The 20,000-nt window shown below is 36.5% G+C and overlaps 1 protein-coding gene across 1 annotated transcript in view; it reads left to right on the top strand.

Annotated features, from left to right (window-relative positions):
• The window catches only part of LOC137639039 (uncharacterized), a 210,919-nt gene that overhangs the window by 28,730 nt on the left and 162,189 nt on the right, over nt 1-20,000 (top strand). The gene's annotated exons all lie outside the window — the stretch shown is intronic.

Here is a 20,000-nt window from a genome sequence, read left to right as displayed (position 1 = left end):
ATATGGCACTGACAGTTCATCTCAGGAGCTTTTAACATCCATACTTCGCTTCCATAGAGAAGAGCTGTTCCAACAATACCATCAAGCGTTCCCATATTGGCCTCTACAGAAAATTCCGTCCTCTCTGAAAATATACATGAAGCAAAAAGTAAATTAACACATGTTACTGATTTTGCAAGGGGAAAGTTTTCTCACGTGGCTGAGTTGGTTAAACCCCAAAGCTGAAGTTTTAACTCTCTCTGGTATATGTCAGTTTAATTTGTTATCGGAATAAATGTTTATATATAATATATATATATATATATATATATATATATATATATATATATATATATATATATATATATACAGTATATAAGGGGAATAAGACTTTGAAAACAAGCATCAGCTCTGTTCTCGCATGGTCGCCTTTTAGTTGATATTCTTCTGAGCTCTAAACCCTTTGATGTTTGCAAATTGAAGGATTTTAAATAGAGCTATGAATATCTCAGGACTTTTACGTTCAATTTATGATAATAGAACCAAAAATCTTCTTTTATTTCTTTTATTGTTTTTAACGTGTTTCTCAAAATGGAATCGTCGAAGGCCTATCAAGTACAATCTTGGTACAAAAAGGGAAACTTTTTCTTTTCTCTTTTAATAAAAAAAAAATGTGTTCCTTTGGTGTACAGCACATTTTACAATATTTCATTATTGCAATGACAAAGTTATTAATTACTTTACTGTTAATTTGACTATTTGAGAAAGTTAAATTTCGTGTAGAATTTGATGCTACACTTGTTATGGAGGTTAATTCACATTTTATTATTTTTTTTTTTAATTCAGGCGTGTGTTTTTCTTACAGACATAACACCTACCTTTAGAGCATTGCAGAAGAAAGTGATTGTTGTCTTATTATACTGCCCTTGGTGTAGATAAATGATACTGGCCCTCTTAGTCTGTTTCTGGGTGTTTGGATTTCTATCAGCGTAGGGGCTATGTCATGTCTGAAATCATTATAGGTTACGAGAGTCATTGAGATATTCAGTAGTTGTGAGAATATATTCCACCACCATTTCTATGATCACAACCTTAGCCTGTGCATGAGAAAGTATCATCTGATGTATAGTTGTAAGAATCTCTCTCTCTCTCTCTCTCTCTCTCTCTCTCTCTCTCTCTCTCTCTCTCTCTCTCTCTCTCAACTTCATTCTTTGGGAGTAAAGAACACTTTCCTTTACCAGTTTCTCTGATAGTTCTACGTGCACGGACGCATTGTTATATTTCCTGTTAATTTGACTATTTGAGAAAGTTAAATTTCGTGTAGAATGTGATGCTACACTTGTTATGGAGGCTAATTCACATTTTATTTTTTATTTATTCAATTCAGGCGTGTTTTTCTTACAGACATAACACCTACCTTAAGAGCCTTGTAGAAAAAGGTGATTGTTGTTATATTATACTGCCCTTGGTGTAGATAAATGATACTGGCCCTCTGTTTCTGGGTGTTTGGATTTCTATCAGCGTAGGGGCTATATCATGTCTGAAATCCTTATAGGTTAAGAGAGTCAGGATTCAAATGCTGATAGAATCTGTAGATAACCTCGATGGAGAGATTCAGTAGTTGTGAGAATATATTCCACCAGCATTTCTTTGATCACAGCCTTAGCCTGTGCATAAGACAGTATCATCTGATGTATAATTGTAAGAATCTCTCTCTCTCTCTCTCTCTCTCTCTCTCTCTCTCTCTCTCTCTCTCTCTCTCTCTCTCTCTTGACTTCATTCTTTGGGAGTAAAGAACGCTTTCCTTTACCAGTTTCTCTGATTGTTCTACGTGCTCGGACGCATTGTTATATTTCCCTCCATAGGAAGGAAATATATTGGTTTTCCTGCTGTTTCTTCTTCTTCTTCTCCCTATATCAAAACTTCAAATCGGTTCATCTCGGTCATTTCTGGGTCAAATGACCTTGAAGTTGGCAGAAAGGTCGAACGGGCAAATACCCATGTGCGTTTTTATTTTCATATTCTTGTTATTTTTATACATACCTTTAAAATAATTTAATTGGGGTTTTTTTGCCATTTTCTGACAAAAATTTATATTTGGGTCTCCTGTGCTATGGTATTATAACCGAATGACCGGAAAATTGGTACGGATGTGCTTAGATAAATACCAATAGCAAGTCATCATCAATTTCAGCGTAAGTTTGTTCAAAAGGGTTTATTTTGCCATTGTTGTCATTCTTAGACCAAAAATTTACATTTTCGGGTTCTGTGCCCGAAATGACCTGAAATTTCGTATGAGGGTAACTTGGATATAAGTCCCGTTTTCCGTATATATCACATCAAAATGATTAGTTTTAGCGATTTTCGGCTATTTTGACCAAAAAAATAAAAATGGATTTGTTTCTCTTATACCCTGGTATGTAAATCCATATGACCTGAAATCTGTTATGAAAATGCCAATAATATGTGCCCAAAAGACGTTATTCGCAATTTTTTGCATACACCACTCCAAAATGATTTCTATGGGGGATTTCAGGTATTTTTAGATCAATAATGTGTATTTCCGAAAATGCCCCTTTAGGAGTAGGGTGATGTGATGGTAAATCTATCGGGGATCCATTTCTGGATACTACCGCTAGAGTGTTATTGGATGCCTTGACTGGCCAGACAGTTCTACAATGGATCCTTCTCTCTGGTTATGGTTCATTTTCGTTTTGCCTACACATACACCGAATAGTCTGTCCTATTCTTTACAGATTCCCTTCTGTCCTCATACATCTGACAACACTGAGATTACCAAACGATTCTTCACCCTAGGGGTTAACTACTGCATTGTAATTGTTCAGTGGCCACTTTCCTCTTGGTATGGGTAGAAGAGACTTTTTAGCTAAGGTAAGCAGCTCTTCTAGGAGAAGGACACTCCAAAATCAAGCCATTGTTCTCTAGTCTTGGTAGTGCCATAGCCTCTGTACCATGGTCTTCCTCTGTCTTGAGTTAGAGTTCTTTTGCTTGAGGGTACACTCGGGCATACTATTTTATCTTATTCCTCTTCCTCTTGTTTTGTTAAAGTTTTATAGATTATTTTTTTAATGTTGTTACTGTTATTGAAATATTTTATTTTTCCTTGTTTCCTTTCCTCACTTGGGTATTTTCCCTCTTGGAATCCCTGGGCTTATAGCATCCTGCTTTTCCAACTAGGGTTGTAGCATAGGGTGCCCTCACACTTGCACGACTTTTGGCCACGAAGTTGTCGTGGCATGTCGTGCCATTTTGGGGCGCGAACTGGGAGGCTCCCGCACTGTTCACGGCTAGTTCACTCATAGTTCACGATGAGTTCACGACGAGTTCACTCATAGTTCACGAATGCGTACCCATTCGTGTCCACATTGACACAAACTGGCACGACGAGTTCATGCATAGTTTGCACCCTTCCCGCATTGACACGACGAGTTTGTGCAATTCGGACTGTGTCGTGCCGACTTGGCCACACCATATAAAAACGGGGCCTCTCCAACCCTTGGTCATTTTTCGGTTGGCTTTGGAAGAGACAACATGCTTAGTGTCAGAGACACCATTGCAAAGAGAAGATTCCTATGCCTGGCAGCTGCTCTAGCCATTGTTGAAGAGCAGCAAAAAAGGCTGGCAGAGGCAAAAGAGCAAGAAAAGGCAACCCCAGCTCGAAGAAAGACAATTAGCATAAGGGGTGATCAAAGTTAATTATAATTATATCATATTTTTTACCACAACAATATATAAACGTTTTCCCTATTAATGCCAATAAAATTAAATCACCCTTAAATCGAAAGTACGAATAATGTGAGTACTTTGAGAAAATCGCTTATAACTTTTTTCAATTGACAATGCTAAGTTATAACCCTAGTTGGAAAAGCAGGATGCTATAAACCCAGGGGCTCCAACAAGGAAAATAGCCTAGTGGGGAAAGGAAACAAGGAAAAATAAAATATTCTAAAAGTAACAACATTAAAGTTAATATTTCCTATTTAAACTATAAAAACTTTAACAAAAACCGCGGAAGCATCCAGTAAGCTCTATATATACCCCCACAACAACGCGAGTGCCACTGTCGCGTAGTAGTCGTGAACTGGTTGTGAAATGTTCGTGAACTGATCGTGAACAGCTCGTGCCAAGGGCAAACTGTTCATCAAGTGCGTAAACTAGTCGTGAACTGCTCGTGCCATCAATGTGTAAAGTAGACGTGACCTTGTCATTGGGAAGGCATGGCCACGCTGCGACTCGTGCATATTCGTGCACATGTTGTCAACTACTCATGAACTCGACGTGAGCTGTTCATGAACTATTCGTAGCAGTTCGTGACAGTCGTGGCATGGCACGCATTGCCACGCAGTGGCATGCATCCTCCCGCATCGTCCCGATAAGGTCACGACGAGTTCATGAATAGTTTGCGCATAGTTCACGACCTGGTCGCGAAAGTTTGTCGTGACCTAAATTTTGAACATTTCAAAATTCTCGTCACGACATGCCACGATGTCACGACGGGTTTACGTACACTTCACGCTGGTTTACGACTAGTTTGCGCATTGGCACGACTCGAGTCGTGCCAATGCGTGCCACAAATTCATGCAAGTGTCAGGGTGGCTTTAGCAAGTAATAATAATAATAATAATAATAATAATAATAATAATAATAATAATAAAAGGTTGATATGGGTCAGTCAGTGGTTGCACGGGGAGGGAGATGGAGTGAAATATGCTGTATTTGCTCGTATTCCCTAAATGAACTTTACAATCTCCTGCAGGATCTGACTGTAGATCAAACGATAGATTTACCCTTTTACGCCATCTTTCTTTTCTGAAGTTTTCTACCGCTCCGTCTTCATTTTCTTCAACTTCAAGCTTTCCACTAATCTGATATACTTTATCAATCAAGAGCATCATTTGCATCACTATCAGAATGATGATATCAGTATCTTTAGAATTTTATTGTGTGACTACTTCAGCCGCATCACTCAAGAATCAATACTGTAACAGCATAAAAGACAACGAACAATGATGATATAATGGTGAGGATGATGGTGGTGGTTGCCAATAAAAGATGACATAATATCCATAAAACAATGAATTATGATTACTATCACAACAATGATGATGATGATGATAATGATATGAATAAAAATAATAAAAACTGACCCATAAAAAGGTTTACTAACCATGGATATTATTATTATTATTATTATTATTATTATTATTATTATTATTATTTCCTAACCTACAACCTTAGTTGGAAAAGCAGGATGCTATAAGCCCGAGAGCTCCAACAGGGAAAGTAGCCCAATGAGAAAAGGAAACAAGAAAATAAATAAACTATATTGGCTATAAGGAGTAATGAATAACAATATAGAATATCTTAATATCGGTAACAACATTAGAATAGATCTATCATATATAAACAAAGGAGGGGGAATAGCGTGCCCGATTGTAAGCAAGAGAATTGATGGTGAAATTCGACTTGTCTTGGTTCTGTCGCAACAGATATGCTCCTGGGCTCAAAATTAAATTTGTGTCAATAACAAGAAAGAACAGCAAGACATTTTCATTTAGGATATTGTAGTAAACTAGGATATCCCAGTAAATGTCCAACATTCCCACATTCATCGAAAATATCTAGTGATATAAAAATCATAATAAATACAATATGTTATTGAAGAAATAGTATCCAAGGTATATATGAAATAAATAAGATAATAGAATGTGGATTTTTTTATTGAAGGAAAAATATTTCGTATATATATAATTCACCCCCAAAAAAATATTCTTAGAAAAAAAAAATGAAAAATTTCCTTAGTTTTTGTTTCATCATCTGTATGATTTCTACATATGAAAATTACACAAACACATGATAAAACCATTGTATTTAAATGTGTACAAAAAAAGAAAAAAACTCAAATGTTCGTAAAGTGGGACCGTTGAACTGTAAACGTTTTGAAGCTCACAGTATATATTGTGCCTAATACAGTAGTATGCTTTCACTTCTGCCCCTTTATACTATTATTTATATAGTTGTTTAATTATTTGTCAAATATTCTTTTGAAATGACTGGCCTCTCTGACATTGACACGGTCGGTGAACTATTTATATATCCATTCAACTGTTGGTTGGTATACAACAAAATGATTAAACCGAAAATAAACTCTACTAAAGTTGAGTAAACATTCACAAGGAACTTTAAAAAAAGCGTTTCTTGGTTATATCACAGTAATTCAACAATTAAACTCTCTCGTTGGTTTTGTATATTATTTTCAAAAGAAAATGAAGCATTGAGTAAGTAAAGGAGAAAAATCTGTGAGCCATATACAGGCTCATTGATCTATAATATCAGAAGACTGGAGTAGATTCGTAATACTAGGTATGCAGTTAATTCTAATAGTCAGGCCCTCTCCATCATGAAGCTCAATATTACACAGTACTCTAGAAGTTTTATTCCAGATGTGACCAAGTTGTGGAATTATCTTCCTAGTCGGGTGGTTGAATCAGAAGAACTTCAAAAGTTCAAACTTGCAGCAAATGTGTTTATGTTGAACAGGCTGACATAAGTCCTTTTATAGTTTATGTATCAAATATCTGTTTTAATACTGTTAATGTTTTTTTTTTTAATATTTTATTTTACTTGCTCATTACTTCTTATATCGTTTATTTATTTCCTTATTTCATTTCCTCACTGGGCTATTTTCCCTGTTGGAGCCCTTGGCCTTATAGCATCTTGCTTTTCCAACTAGGGTTGTAGCTTAACAAGTAATAATAATAATAATAATAATAATAATAATAATAATAATAATAATAATAATAATAATAATAATAATAATAATAAGTGGTCATCAGCACATATAACGAAGAAGCTCAAAATTCCGAAGAGGCTCATCAAAATAACTTGTGTATTAGAGCTTCAAATAACTTGCATCCCGTAGCCATAGTGAGAATGCCACACCTTGATCATATGATGAAATTCTTGGTACCAAGAGTTCGCGTTATTTGAAGCTCTAAAACACAAGTTATTTTGATGAGCCTCTTCGGAATTTTTAGCTTCTTCATTATGTGTGCTGATGACCACTTATTATTATTATTATTATTATTATTATTATTATTATTATTATTATTATTATTATTATTAATGTTGTAAACACGTGAAGATTTCAATGACATGACTCAGACTACCATCTCGCTCCCAAATCTCTACATTCACTACTTAAACTTATGATCTCTCTCTCTCTCTCTCTCTCTCTCTCTCTCTCTCTCTCTCTCTCTCTCTCTCTCTCTCTCTCTCTCTCTCTCTCTCTCTCATATATATATATATATATATATATATATATATATATATATATATATATATATATATATATATATATACTGAAAATCTTGGCCACAAAATACTACAACGAAATCTGTGTATGAATTGATCCTTTATATGTTTTCCCATTCTTTTTTCCATACAAGTTATATCAGTGAAAAACATGTTATTTTTGGGCGTTTTCTAAAATCCTATAAAATTGCAAATGAAGCATGTGTCGGATAAACAAGGTAATTTTTACTAACTTTATCAAGTGAAACAATAAGATAAGAGATAGCCTAAGTTTAATAGGATAAAGCATATTTTTGCAGTCTCAAAAAATGGTATAAACTGAAACCGATTCTGGAATTTTTTTTTTTTTTTTTTTTTTTTTTTTTTTTACGGGGTGGAAATAAACGGAAATAAAAGTTTTGAAAGAATAAATGATTAAGGAAAACTAGGTACTGGAAACCATACGTATCTGTTTTGTCAAAGTTCTAAAACAGGTCTTTCAAAATTACGAAACTGATACGAAAGGTATAAGCTGAAAGTTACTTCTCTGGTGAGTTCATTGATCAACAAAACGCGAGGCTGTTTTTCACCGGGATATTCGATCTAATCGATTTAAAAAGCGAGCGATCCAAACACCGTGCAAAAGTTCCATGAATTAATGACTGGCCGCAGAAATAGATGCAAAGTGACAATAGATATTAAACATATTTTAGTCGGTTGTCCTGTACATCAGAGGAGGAGACATTTACTCCTTGACAAACCTTTAAGAGATATACCTGGGGGAAAATTGTGATACCCTGAACTTGGGGAGAAAAAAAAAAACCATAGTGTATTGGTTTATATTAATTTTATCAATTTATTTTTTTAATCAATTTAATCCCTTATTTTGTATTTAGATGACATTGTATGAATATTGTATTGGTTTTAGGTTTAAATAAAACCCATTTTTATGATTGATTGATTTGCATTATATAGCGCTTAATGACCCTTGATGCACCAGTGCTTGGCTTGAGGCCTAAGTTTTATATTCAACAATCATTTTCAATAGAAAATTGCAGACAGACAACCTCTCGTAGGTGTACATGTGCAAACCGACGTACATAAACAGAAATAAGTATTCAGGTACTGAAGGGCGATAAACCAACTCGAGATACTGAGGGAAACAGTAAGTTTGGTTTAGGATACGTATCTAGACAGGAGGCGGATGGTCATAAACTGCAGATATTCGGACCCGGTTGGCAAACAAGCACGCTTTGAATGAAGGATGATCTCACTTTCAAAACAAACAAACAAACAAACACAGATAACATGCTTATGTACAGACATGATCGCCAAAAAGGCCGACACAAAAATATGATATCTCGAGAGGAAAAGTCAAGACTTGAGCACCGTTGGCTAAAATTAGAAAAAAAGATACATCTGTAGCTCATAAAATGGGAGTTTTATTGGGCGATACCTTAACCCAATGTTCATTATGAAATTTATTATTATTATTATTATTATTATTATTATTATTATTATTATTATTATTATTATTATTACTCATTTTCCTTCCCTCTATCAGATATTCCTTCAACCCCTCTTTAATTCCCATTGATAATAATAATAATAATAATAATAGTAGTAGTAGTAGTAGTAGTAGTAACAGCCACTGTAGTAGTAGTAGTAGTAGTAGTAGTAGTAGTAGTAGTAGTAGTAGTAGTAGGAGAGAAAGCGAAAACTAACGTACGTTCGGTTGCCAGTTTTTCACCACTGGCTTCGAGTTCCTTCCAGCAAGGGGGTAGGAGGGCAAAGATACTTTGGATTGTTTTAGTACACAGGATGGTACAGCATAGGAGGCTCTAAATGCAAAGGATGGACCGAATAAAAATAAAACTATGCAATATACACAAAGAGTTAACTTAACGATGGTGCCAGAGATCAATATCTAGATCAGGGATAAAGGAATTAAATAGACTGCAAGTCTTTAGCCAACAAATTAAGATGAGTCAGCAGTTGAAGACCAGACAGGAAACCAATACTCAAAATATAGCAAAATTAAAATATTTCCTAAGGATAATTGATCACTAGAAATCATAAAAGGCTTTCTCGATATCGGATTTTTTGTGCAATATGTTTCTTAAAAGAAAATTTGCAATTAAGAATCGCACCTAGAATTTTAAATGTGTTGTATGTAATTAAAGAGCCATTGTCTGGATTCTGAGGAGCCTGTCCCTGACCTTCATGCAATCATACTCTTGAGTTTTTTGAGGGTTGAACTCTTCCCCCATAGTTGGCCCCATGCACTGATGTTAGCGAGATTTAACAATCACAGGTCTACATTCAGGAAATTGAATTGATGCAAATAAATTAGCATAATTTGCATATGCAGGAAATATCCTTACCAGGCGAAAACATAATTGGGAGTATATAGTTTGAAAAGTAATGGGCCGAAGCCACTACCATGTGGAGCACCAGTTATTATATTCTTATAGTCACGATGGTTCCCGCTACCTTTACTATTCATTACTATCTATTAATTAGAATTTCATAGTGAATAATAAAAAACACCCACATACTCTCTTCTGTTTCATTTTCAAAACAAGGTCGTTTAAAGGCAAGATTAAAATCAAGACTAATCATATGAACTTACTGACCACAATCAAGGGATCTCTCTACAACGTTGGAAATTCCAAAAAATGTATTACATGATCAGATGCCCTTGAGAAAGCCAAATAGCAAACTACAGAATAGACGATTATCTTCATCGTACCTATTTAGACGTTTTACTAAAATACATTTAAAACATTAGATACTACGGTAGTTATGGAGATTGGGAAGCAATCAACACGGTTGGAGCTACCACAAACTCATTTACCTAATAGTTTAGCATTACCAAGAAGGGTAAAACGAACCTCCTCTTGCTAAGTTTAAAAAAGTAACAGACAACTTTGAAGCTTAGAAATAAGCTGTCTTGGTAAAAAAAAAAGGAAGCATTTTGGTCTACGCCTCCATAAGCATCAAGGTGATATAATTTCACAGAAATGTAAAAGTAAATTATTTAGTTTAGCGTCAGGAAAACAGGAATGAGGAAGATCGAGTTTCTCATTACTTTGCATACTATTAAACACGTCAGCCAAAGGAGTTGCCTTTTCCATTGGACAGGGAGTGACGAAACCATCTAGTTTAAGCAAAGGCTTAACAATTAAGTCTGCACCAAAAAGTACATATTTATTGGTAGCCCACCATTTATGTTCAATAAGCTGTACAAGAGAGTCTTCTTTTTATTGTCAAATTGTACTTCATTTCAGCTGAGGCATAAATCCTCGAGTAACCGTTTGTAGCTGAATAGTTATTCGAAATCAAAACAGATCTGATACTTTAACGATGATGCTAAGCCTCCTGTCCCTCCAAAGAAGCGCGTCTACAACCCCTGACCCACTGTTTGTTAATTCTTTGGCAGTTTAACACACGAAAAAATAATACGGCTATCAATTATGTTTCCTAGATTTTCATTCGAGATAACGGACAGGCTCAATCCCATTATACAATTGTGTCTCTTTCAATCGTAAAACATCACTCAAAATGCCATTCCATTCTGCTTCTCTGGTTGAGCCAAAATGCAGAGAAATGGAAATGTCTATTCCATGCCGACGTATATCTGGGTGGATTTTGAGTTTCTATAACAGGCCTTTTCAATATCTCGTTTCTGAAAATGCTATTGTCTTAGTGAGTGCAATAATAATAATAATAGTAATAATAGTAATAATAATAATAATAATAATAATAATAATAATAATAAATATTCATATCGTTTAAAATTCAAAGATCTCGAGCTATGACGATAATGAAAAATGGGACATTAAATAACAACAAAGTTTTATAAACACTGCGAACAACAACTAGGTTAATTCCAAGAAAATTTAATGGTTTAATTCCTTGAATGTGCTCTCATCTTTCCTGATAATGAGATATGTCACAGATGACATCACGGCTTAGAAAAGGATGAGAAATATGCTCTGAAATACTCTCCGAATTAATACATTTCAGGAAAAAAAAATTGCCATTTTAATGCCGATAGAAATTTCTGCGTTACTTGATCAATTTAGTCGCCTACTTATTATTAATCTGAATTATATAGATACACACACACACACACACACACATATATATATATATATATATATATATATATATATATATATATATATATATATGTATACATACACGCCCTTTCCCTTTGAAATGTGCTAATATCCGCCTTAGCGAGACCCACCACAATCCTCTAAATCTATCTATATACCAAGGCACTTCCCCCAATTTTGGGGGGTAGCCGACACCAACAATGAAACAAAACAAAAAGGGGACCTCTACTCTCTATGTTCCTTCAGCCTAATCAGGGACCCAACCGAGTTCAGCTGGTACTGCTAGGGTGCCACAGCCCAACCTCCCACATTTCCACCACAGATGAAGCTTCATAATGCTGACTCCCCTACTGCTGCTACCTCCGCGGTCATCTAAGGCCCCGGAGGAAGCAGCAGGGCCTACTGGAACTGCGTCACAATCGCTCGCCATTCATTCCTATTTCTAGCACGCTCTCTTGCCTCTCTCACATCTATCCTCCTATCACCCAGAGCTTTCTTCACACCATCCATCCACCCAAACCTTGGCCTTCCTCTTGTACTTCTCCCATCAACTCTTGCATTCATCACCTTCTTTAGCAGACAACCATTTTCCATTCTCTCAACATGGCCAAACCACCTCAACACATTCATATCCACTCTAGCCGCTAACTCATTTCTTACACCCGTTCTCTCCCTCACCACTTCGTTCCTAACCCTATCTACTCGAGATACACCAGCCATACTCCTCAGACACTTCATCTCAAACACATTCAATTTCTGTCTCTCCATCACTTTCATTCCCCACGACTCCGATCCATACATCACAGTTGGTACAATCACTTTCTCATATAGAACTCTCTTTACATTCATGCCCAACCCTCTATTTTTTACTACTCCCTTAACTGCCCCCAACACTTTGCAACCTTCATTCACTCTCTGACGTACATCTGCTTCCACTCCACCATTTGCTGCAACAACAGACCCCAAGTACTTAAACTGATCCACCTCCTCAAGTAACTCTCCATTCAACATGACATTCAACCTTGCACCACCTTCCCTTCTCGTACATCTCATAACCTTACTCTTACCCACATTAACTCTCAACTTCCTTCTCTCACACACCCTTCCAAATTCTGTCACTAGTCGGTCAAGCTTCTCTTCTGTGTCTGCTACCAGTACAGTATCATCCGCAAACAACAACTGATTTACCTCCCATTCATGGTCATTCTCGCCTACCAGTTTTAATCCTCGTCCAAGCACTCGAGCATTCACCTCTCTCACCACTCCATCAACATACAAGTTAAACAACCACGGCGACATCACACATCCCTGTCTCAGCCCCACTCTCACCGGAAACCAATCACTCACTTCATTTCCTATTCTAACACATGCTTTACTACCTTTGTATAAACTTTTCACTGCTTGCAACAACCTTCCACCAACTCCATATAACCTCATCACATCCCACATTGCTTCCCTATCAACTCTATCATATGCTTTCTCCAGATCCATAAACGCAACATACACCTCCTTACCTTTTGCTAAATATTTCTCGCATATCTGCCTAACTGTAAAAATCTGATTCATACAACCCCTACCTCTTCTAAAACCACCCTGTACTTCCAAGATTGCATTCTCTGTTTTATCCTTAATCCTATTAATCAGTACTCTACCATACACTTTTCCAACTACACTCAACAAACTAATACCTCTTGAATTACAACACTCATGCACATCTCCCTTACCCTTATATAGTGGTACAATACATGCACAAACCCAATCTACTGGTACCATTGACAACACAAAACACATATTAAACAATCTCACCAACCATTCAAGTACAGTCACACCCCCTTCCTTCAACATCTCAGCTTTCACACCGTCCATACCAGATGCTTTTCCTACTCTCGTTTCATCTAGTGCTCTCCTCACTTCCTCTATTGTTATCTCTCTCTCATTCTCACCTCCCATCACTGGCACCTCAACACCTGGAACAGCAATTATATCTGCCTCCCTATTATCCTCAACATTCAGCAAACTTTCAAAATATTCCGCCCACCTTTTCCTTGCCTCCTCTCCTTTTAACAACCTTCCATTTCCATCTTTCACTGTCTCTTCAATTCTTGTGCCAGCCTTCCTTACTCTCTTCACTTCTTTCCAAAACTTCTTCTTATTCTCTTCATATGACTGACCCAATCCCTGACCCCACCTCAGGTCAGCTGCCCTCTTTGCCTCACGTACCTTGCGCTTTACTTCCACCTTTTTCTCTCTATATTTTTCATACTTCTCTATACTATTACTCTGCAGCCATTCTTCAAAAGCCCTCTTTTTCTCTTCCACTTTCACCTTCACTCCTTCATTCCACCATTCACTGCCCTTCCTCATGCTGCCTCCAACAACCTTCTTGCCACATACATCACTTGCAATCCCAACAAAATTTTCTTTTACTAACTTCCATTCCTCCTCTAAATTACCAGTTTCTCTTACTCTCACCTCATCATATGCCATTTTCAACCTTTCCTGATATTTACTTTTTACCCCCGGTTTTATTAGCTCTTCAATCCTCACTACCTCCCTTTTACATCCACCTACTCTATTCCCCCACTCTTTTGCTACAACTAATTTTCCTTCCACCAAAAAATGATCAGACATACCGTTAGCCATACCCCTAAACACGTGCACGTCTTTCAATCTTCCAAACATTCTTTTAGTCACCAACACATAATCCATTAATGATCCTCTAATTAAAATGTAATACATTTATATATATAATCTTCCTTCATGTATCTAGACTAATATCAATCCTCAAAAATCCAATATGCTTGTGGTTACCAAAGTAATGAATTAAGAGGCTGGTATCCTCTAAATACCAGCCTCTTAATTCATTACTTTGGTAACCACAAGCATATTGGATTTTTGAGGATTGATATTAGTCTAGATACATGAAGGAAGATTATATATATAAATGTATTACATTTTAATTACGTCTTCAAATTTCTAACTAAACTCATTAATAACAAAACAAAAAGGAAGTGCTTTATTTATACAACAAGTCCTAAGGGTAGACATGTTTGAATACAATTGTGTGTTTATACAGTATATATATATATATATATATATATATATATATATATATATATATATAGAGAGAGAGAGAGAGAGAGAGAGAGAGAGAGAGAGAGAGAGAGAGAGAGAGAGAGAGAGAGAGAGAGGGTGTTTATGTATTTTTGTGGGGTCTATTTTTAACCATAACGGTATTCAGAATAAAATTGATATTCAAAACGGATTCGAAGATACATTCAAAGTAGCCCCATTTATGAATACAAGTGCAACTTCAAAATGAATAGAAACTAATGCTAATTGGAAACCGATTGGAAGACGTCGTCCGATATCACGAGATGGGATAAGTCTGATGGTTCATTTGGACTGGGATGTTATTCATTCATTGTATTTTTTTACTGTTGATTTTGTGCATTTGATTTTCGAGAGTTACATATCTTTTGCTTTTTTTTCTATTGAAAATATTGCAACCTTCCGTTTTCCTATTCCATTTGACCACCGATGAGTAGAAATTCTATTCTGACCAGTGAGTGTTATCTAAAATGCTGCTTGTGAATATGAGACGAAATCTCGATCATTTTGATTTCCCCTACATCGAGGGTTGATAGAGTTTGTGAGATTTATGCGTCAGTCATTTTTGGTGATACAAAACCATATGCATTCAAAGCAGTCTGAAAATGTTGAACTAAACAGCAGGACACAAGTTCGCTTCCCCAATACGTGCTTATATTTTATCTGTTGCGTTTTTTGCGAAATAGTAGCCTCATCACATCCATTTTCTGCTTCAGAAAACTGTTCCCACCTATTCTACCTTTAATTGCTATAGATTTGGTCATTACTTGAGCATGTTTATCAATTGTTGCGGCGCATCTCTTAGTGTAGTTCTTGCCTATTGAGTATTAGGCCTGCCAATTACTTCAGTTGCTGTTGCTGAATGTTGGGCTACGTTCAACAATGATTGTTGTAGCATAATACCTGCTAATGTTTTAGCTACCAAATTCTTGGCCAAATTTTTTATATTGATCAATATAACTTACCTCTTAGGTTTAATTACTATACTGTATATTTAACCAAATGAGACAATATGAAATATTTTTCAACTTTGTATTTTTTGAATGTTTGAATAGGAGTAAAAAAAAAATCATCCTCGAATGATAGTTATAGCTTATATTTTATTTTAACTCGAAATGGCATGAAGAGTACGTTTTGTATTTCACCTTTCGCTCAAAAGTATTATATAAGTCAGTACCTTGCTTTTTGTATCCTAGCTGAGATTAATCAATATGCCACTCGCACTCTACGGGTCCTGAGTTCAAGCCTCACCCAAACCGTGAGAGATTTTCGTTATCATACAACTTTACTGTTCTTATGAGCTAGAAAGGATTATCTTTTAGAAGAGGATGTTGCAGAGGCCTTACCTACTTACACACCAGGAGCCATTTCTATGTTGTTCCAGGTTTAACTTGAGTGAAGTGTGGCATAAAAATTTAGCACTGTGTATTATTCATGACTAACTTGGTCTTATTTATTTAATACATCTTGAAAGCTGTACTAGCGAAACATGGAAAGACTAGTCTGTTACTAATTTTTCTCTGGGGTTCTTTTCATGATTTTGTGTGTGGTTGGGCTCCTAGAACCAAACTGTTCCTTCTCTCTGTTGCTCCTTAGAAATATTCCGTTAACAAAAATATACAAGGCTATTTTCTGTAACATTACCTTGTATTTAAATAGACTATCCGAGGGCTGCAAATTTTGTTATCGCTAAGCAGTTATCTTGATTTGATTTGATATATACAGCATTAGTGTTTGTGGTATGACGTTTTCATAATTATTTAAATTTTCATTTTCATTCATCAGGCATATTGGTCTGAAACAAGTTAACCCTTTTACCCCCAGGCTATTTGGAAGTTTCCAACCCTTAACCCCCAGGGGGTTATTTTTTCCTAGCACATTTTGCAGTATATTTTTTTTTAAATTGCTCTAACAGCCTTAATTTTTGTCATAGAGAGGTCAGGTTGGTCTCATTCTCTTGGAAAATGCCTGAATTTTCTCAAAAAATTATCAAAAATATGAAAAAGAAAATAATTATAGCATTTTTTGCAAGGACGTACCGGTACGTCCATGGGGGTAAAGGGATGGGTTTTGTGAAATGTAACAGTAAATAGAGTAAAGATATATGAAAGTACCAATGAGCATTACTAATATTAGGTTAATACGTAATTAAAAGATAAATAAACAGCATTTAGAACACAAATAATCATTTGCTTAAAATTGTTATTGTTATTATAGTTCTACCACTGTTAAATTACACTCTATATAACCTGGTATGAAAATTATCACATCGAGAGGTTAATCCTACCAAAGTTTGAAATCCTAATAAAAGAAAAATTACTATTTCAAGAAATTTGCGAACTTTTCCCAAACTAATTAATAGTGATCTTCGAAAGAAACAAAAAAATTCCTGCCTGATTCTGAGTATCAGGATGCTCTAAAGAGCACCAAGCCTTCCAAAGGAGTAACCATCCTTTCCAAGCTGCGCAGTGATATTCACGATGAGATGGAGAGTTTTCTTTTAATATGGATAAAGGAGAAACAGTTGGCGGGAGATAGCGATCATAGCGCGACCGAGACGATCATATGTGAAAAGGCCAGCAGAATCTATGATGACTTGAAAGGGAAGCAAGCAGCCGAGAGAGGTGAGACTTCGACGATAGCGGAAACCTTCAAAGCCAGCCGTGGCTGGTTGGATAACTTTAAAAAACGGACTGGGATACACTAGGTTGTTGAGGTATGGGGAAGCACCAAGTTCCGACTCGAAAGTCGCGGCTGACTTCGTCACAACCTTTGCCTCGGTTATCACCCGACATGGCTACATCCCTCAGCAAGTCTTCAACTGTGATGAAACTGGCCTTTTCTGGAAGAAGATACCCAGGAGGACATTCATCACAGCAGAGAAGAGACTACCGGGCCATAAACACATGAAGGACTGGTTAGCTCTAGCCTTGTGTGCCAATGCCAGCAGTGACTGTAAGGTCAAGCTACTGCTGGTGTACCACTCGGAAAACCCACGTGCTTTCAAGAGCCAAAGGATCTTGAAAGAAAAATTGCAAGTGATGTGGCGCGCTATTGCTAGGGCCTGGGTTACGCGGCATTTCTTTACAGAATGGATTAATCTGTGCTTTAGTCCGGCAGTCAAAAAATATTTGGCCGAGAAAAACCGGCCAATGAAATGTCTCCTGGTATTCGGCAATGCCCCTGGTCACCCTCCTGGTCTTGAAGAGGACATTCTTGATGAGTTCAGGTTCATCAAGGTCCTTTATCTCCTACCCAACACCACGCCACTCCTCCAGCCCATGGACCAACAAGTTATTTCCAACTTCAAAAAAATGTACACGAAGCATTTGTTCAAGAAATACTTCGATGTCAGAGACAACACCAATCTCACCCTCCGTGAATTTTGGAAGGAACATTTCAATATCGTCCATTGCTTAAAAATCATTGACAATGCATGGCAGGGTATCACAAGGAGAACTCTTAATTCACCATGGAAGAAATTGTGGCCAGCTTCCGTCGCTGAGAGGGACTTTGAAGGGTTCGATACGACAGACCCTGATGACCCCGAACCTATTGTGATGGATGAAATTGTGTCTCTTGGAAAGTCCATGGGGCTAGAGGTAGACGAGGCAGACGTGAACGACCTTGTCGAGAGCATCAGGAAGAGCTGACGACACAGGAATTGATAGAGCTCCAGGAAATGCAACATTCGGAGGTGTTGCAGGAGCTCAGTAGCGAGGAGGAGGTGGAAGAGGAGGGCCGCCTTTTACGACAGAAATCAAAGACATGTTAGCGAAGTGGCAGGAGTTTTCTAATTTTATGGAAAAGAGGCACCCAGACAAGTTGGCATGTGGTCGTGTGTTAGCCTATTGCGTGCGTCATTTTCGCAACATTTTGAAGGGGAGACAAAAGCAAACATCCCTAGATAGGTTCCTTTTAAAAAGGCCATCAAAAAGTGCAGGTGAAAGCGAGGCAAAAAGAGCCAAGCTGGAAGAAGAAGAAAAGTAAAAAAAAACAAAATTAGAATTATGTTTAGTGTAATGTAAGATTAACATTTTATTTTTAAGTGTGTGTACAGTAAGCTAATTTCATTTAAGTCAAATTTAAAGTTGGTCCCGGAACGCATTAAACTCGTATCTCAAGGTATTACTGTCTATATATATATATATATATATATATATATATATATATATATATATATATATATATATATATATACACGCTTATATACATATACGATTTATCAAAATAACAGGATTGTTGATCACTCATGTGACGAAGTAAAACTTGCCAGTTGAATTCGAGCGCATGTAACCTTTGGTCTGTAGACCAGGTGACATTGCGGTAAGTATTAGACCCCAGAGCGTCATTAACGATTCATTTGGGGGAAAGTGGGTTTCGGACGTTGTTGTTCATATACGGGTTCTATTAAGCCCACTTTTTTTTTTCTTTTTTTTTTTAAGACATAAAACACGTCGGTCATCTGTATTAATTAAAAGAAATCCATTGTTACGGTAATGCATAATGGGTCTTGTGTCAAGACATTTGAGACAATCGTTCATCTCTCTCTCTCTCTCTTATGATAATCGTCAACCGATATTTCTTCCTTATGTTATGTGTCGAGAATATGAAGTTAGACTTTCACGAATGCTTGAGCGTACGTTTTTATTGCGTTGTGAAAATATCTCTCTCTCTCTCTCTCTCTCTCTCTCTCTCTCTCTCTCTCTCTCTCTCTCTCTCTCTCTCTCTCTCTCTCTACATCAATATTTTGAGGTCAATCGTTGGTAAATAAAAGTAGTAAACCTTTAGTTCGATTTTTTCGTAAGGTCTATGTATTATGTATTTATGTATCCGATAACATATACAGTTTGCAGATATGTTGGATAATCCTGAACTATTTCAGATAATGTATTTTCATCAGTATTATGGAAAATCAATGGCTGACTTCCTATCATTTTTCTACAATTCTTGACTCGCTTTCTCAATGTTTTTATATTTCATACTGTTATCATCTGTGTGCAATAGGAAAGTTTATTTACTTTTTTTAAGATAAGTATGGAGGTGGAGACTTTTATTGACTGATTTGTTTATTATTTTTTTATTGTAAAACATCGTTGGTGTCTCCGAGGCAATGGAATTATGTGGACAGCAAATTGCCCATAATGAGAGAGAATTGCTTCCTTTGTTTTCGTGACGCTTAATCTTCCCGAATTATACCAGGAAGCAGACAAATCCTAATGAGGCCTGTAATTAGGCAAGAAAGACGTATGTCATTAGATGATGTACAGTTGGAGGACATGCCAGTCGAGAATATTTCATGAGTCGCATTTTAAAATTTCGCTTAAGCTTTCAAAAACATGTGAATTATTCTCTCTCTCTCTCTCTCTCTCTCTCTCTCTCTCTCTCTCTCTCTCTCTCTCTCTCTCATCGTGTTGACAGGTATTTGGTGGCTTCATTAGTATAACTCGACCTGTCATCAACAAGGAGAGA

Source organism: Palaemon carinicauda, chromosome 4, assembly GCF_036898095.1.
Source record: "Palaemon carinicauda isolate YSFRI2023 chromosome 4, ASM3689809v2, whole genome shotgun sequence".
NCBI lineage: Eukaryota > Metazoa > Arthropoda > Malacostraca > Decapoda > Palaemonidae > Palaemon > Palaemon carinicauda.
The sequence above is the reverse complement of the archived record's forward strand: the minus strand, read 5'-3'. Positions and strand labels throughout refer to the sequence as shown.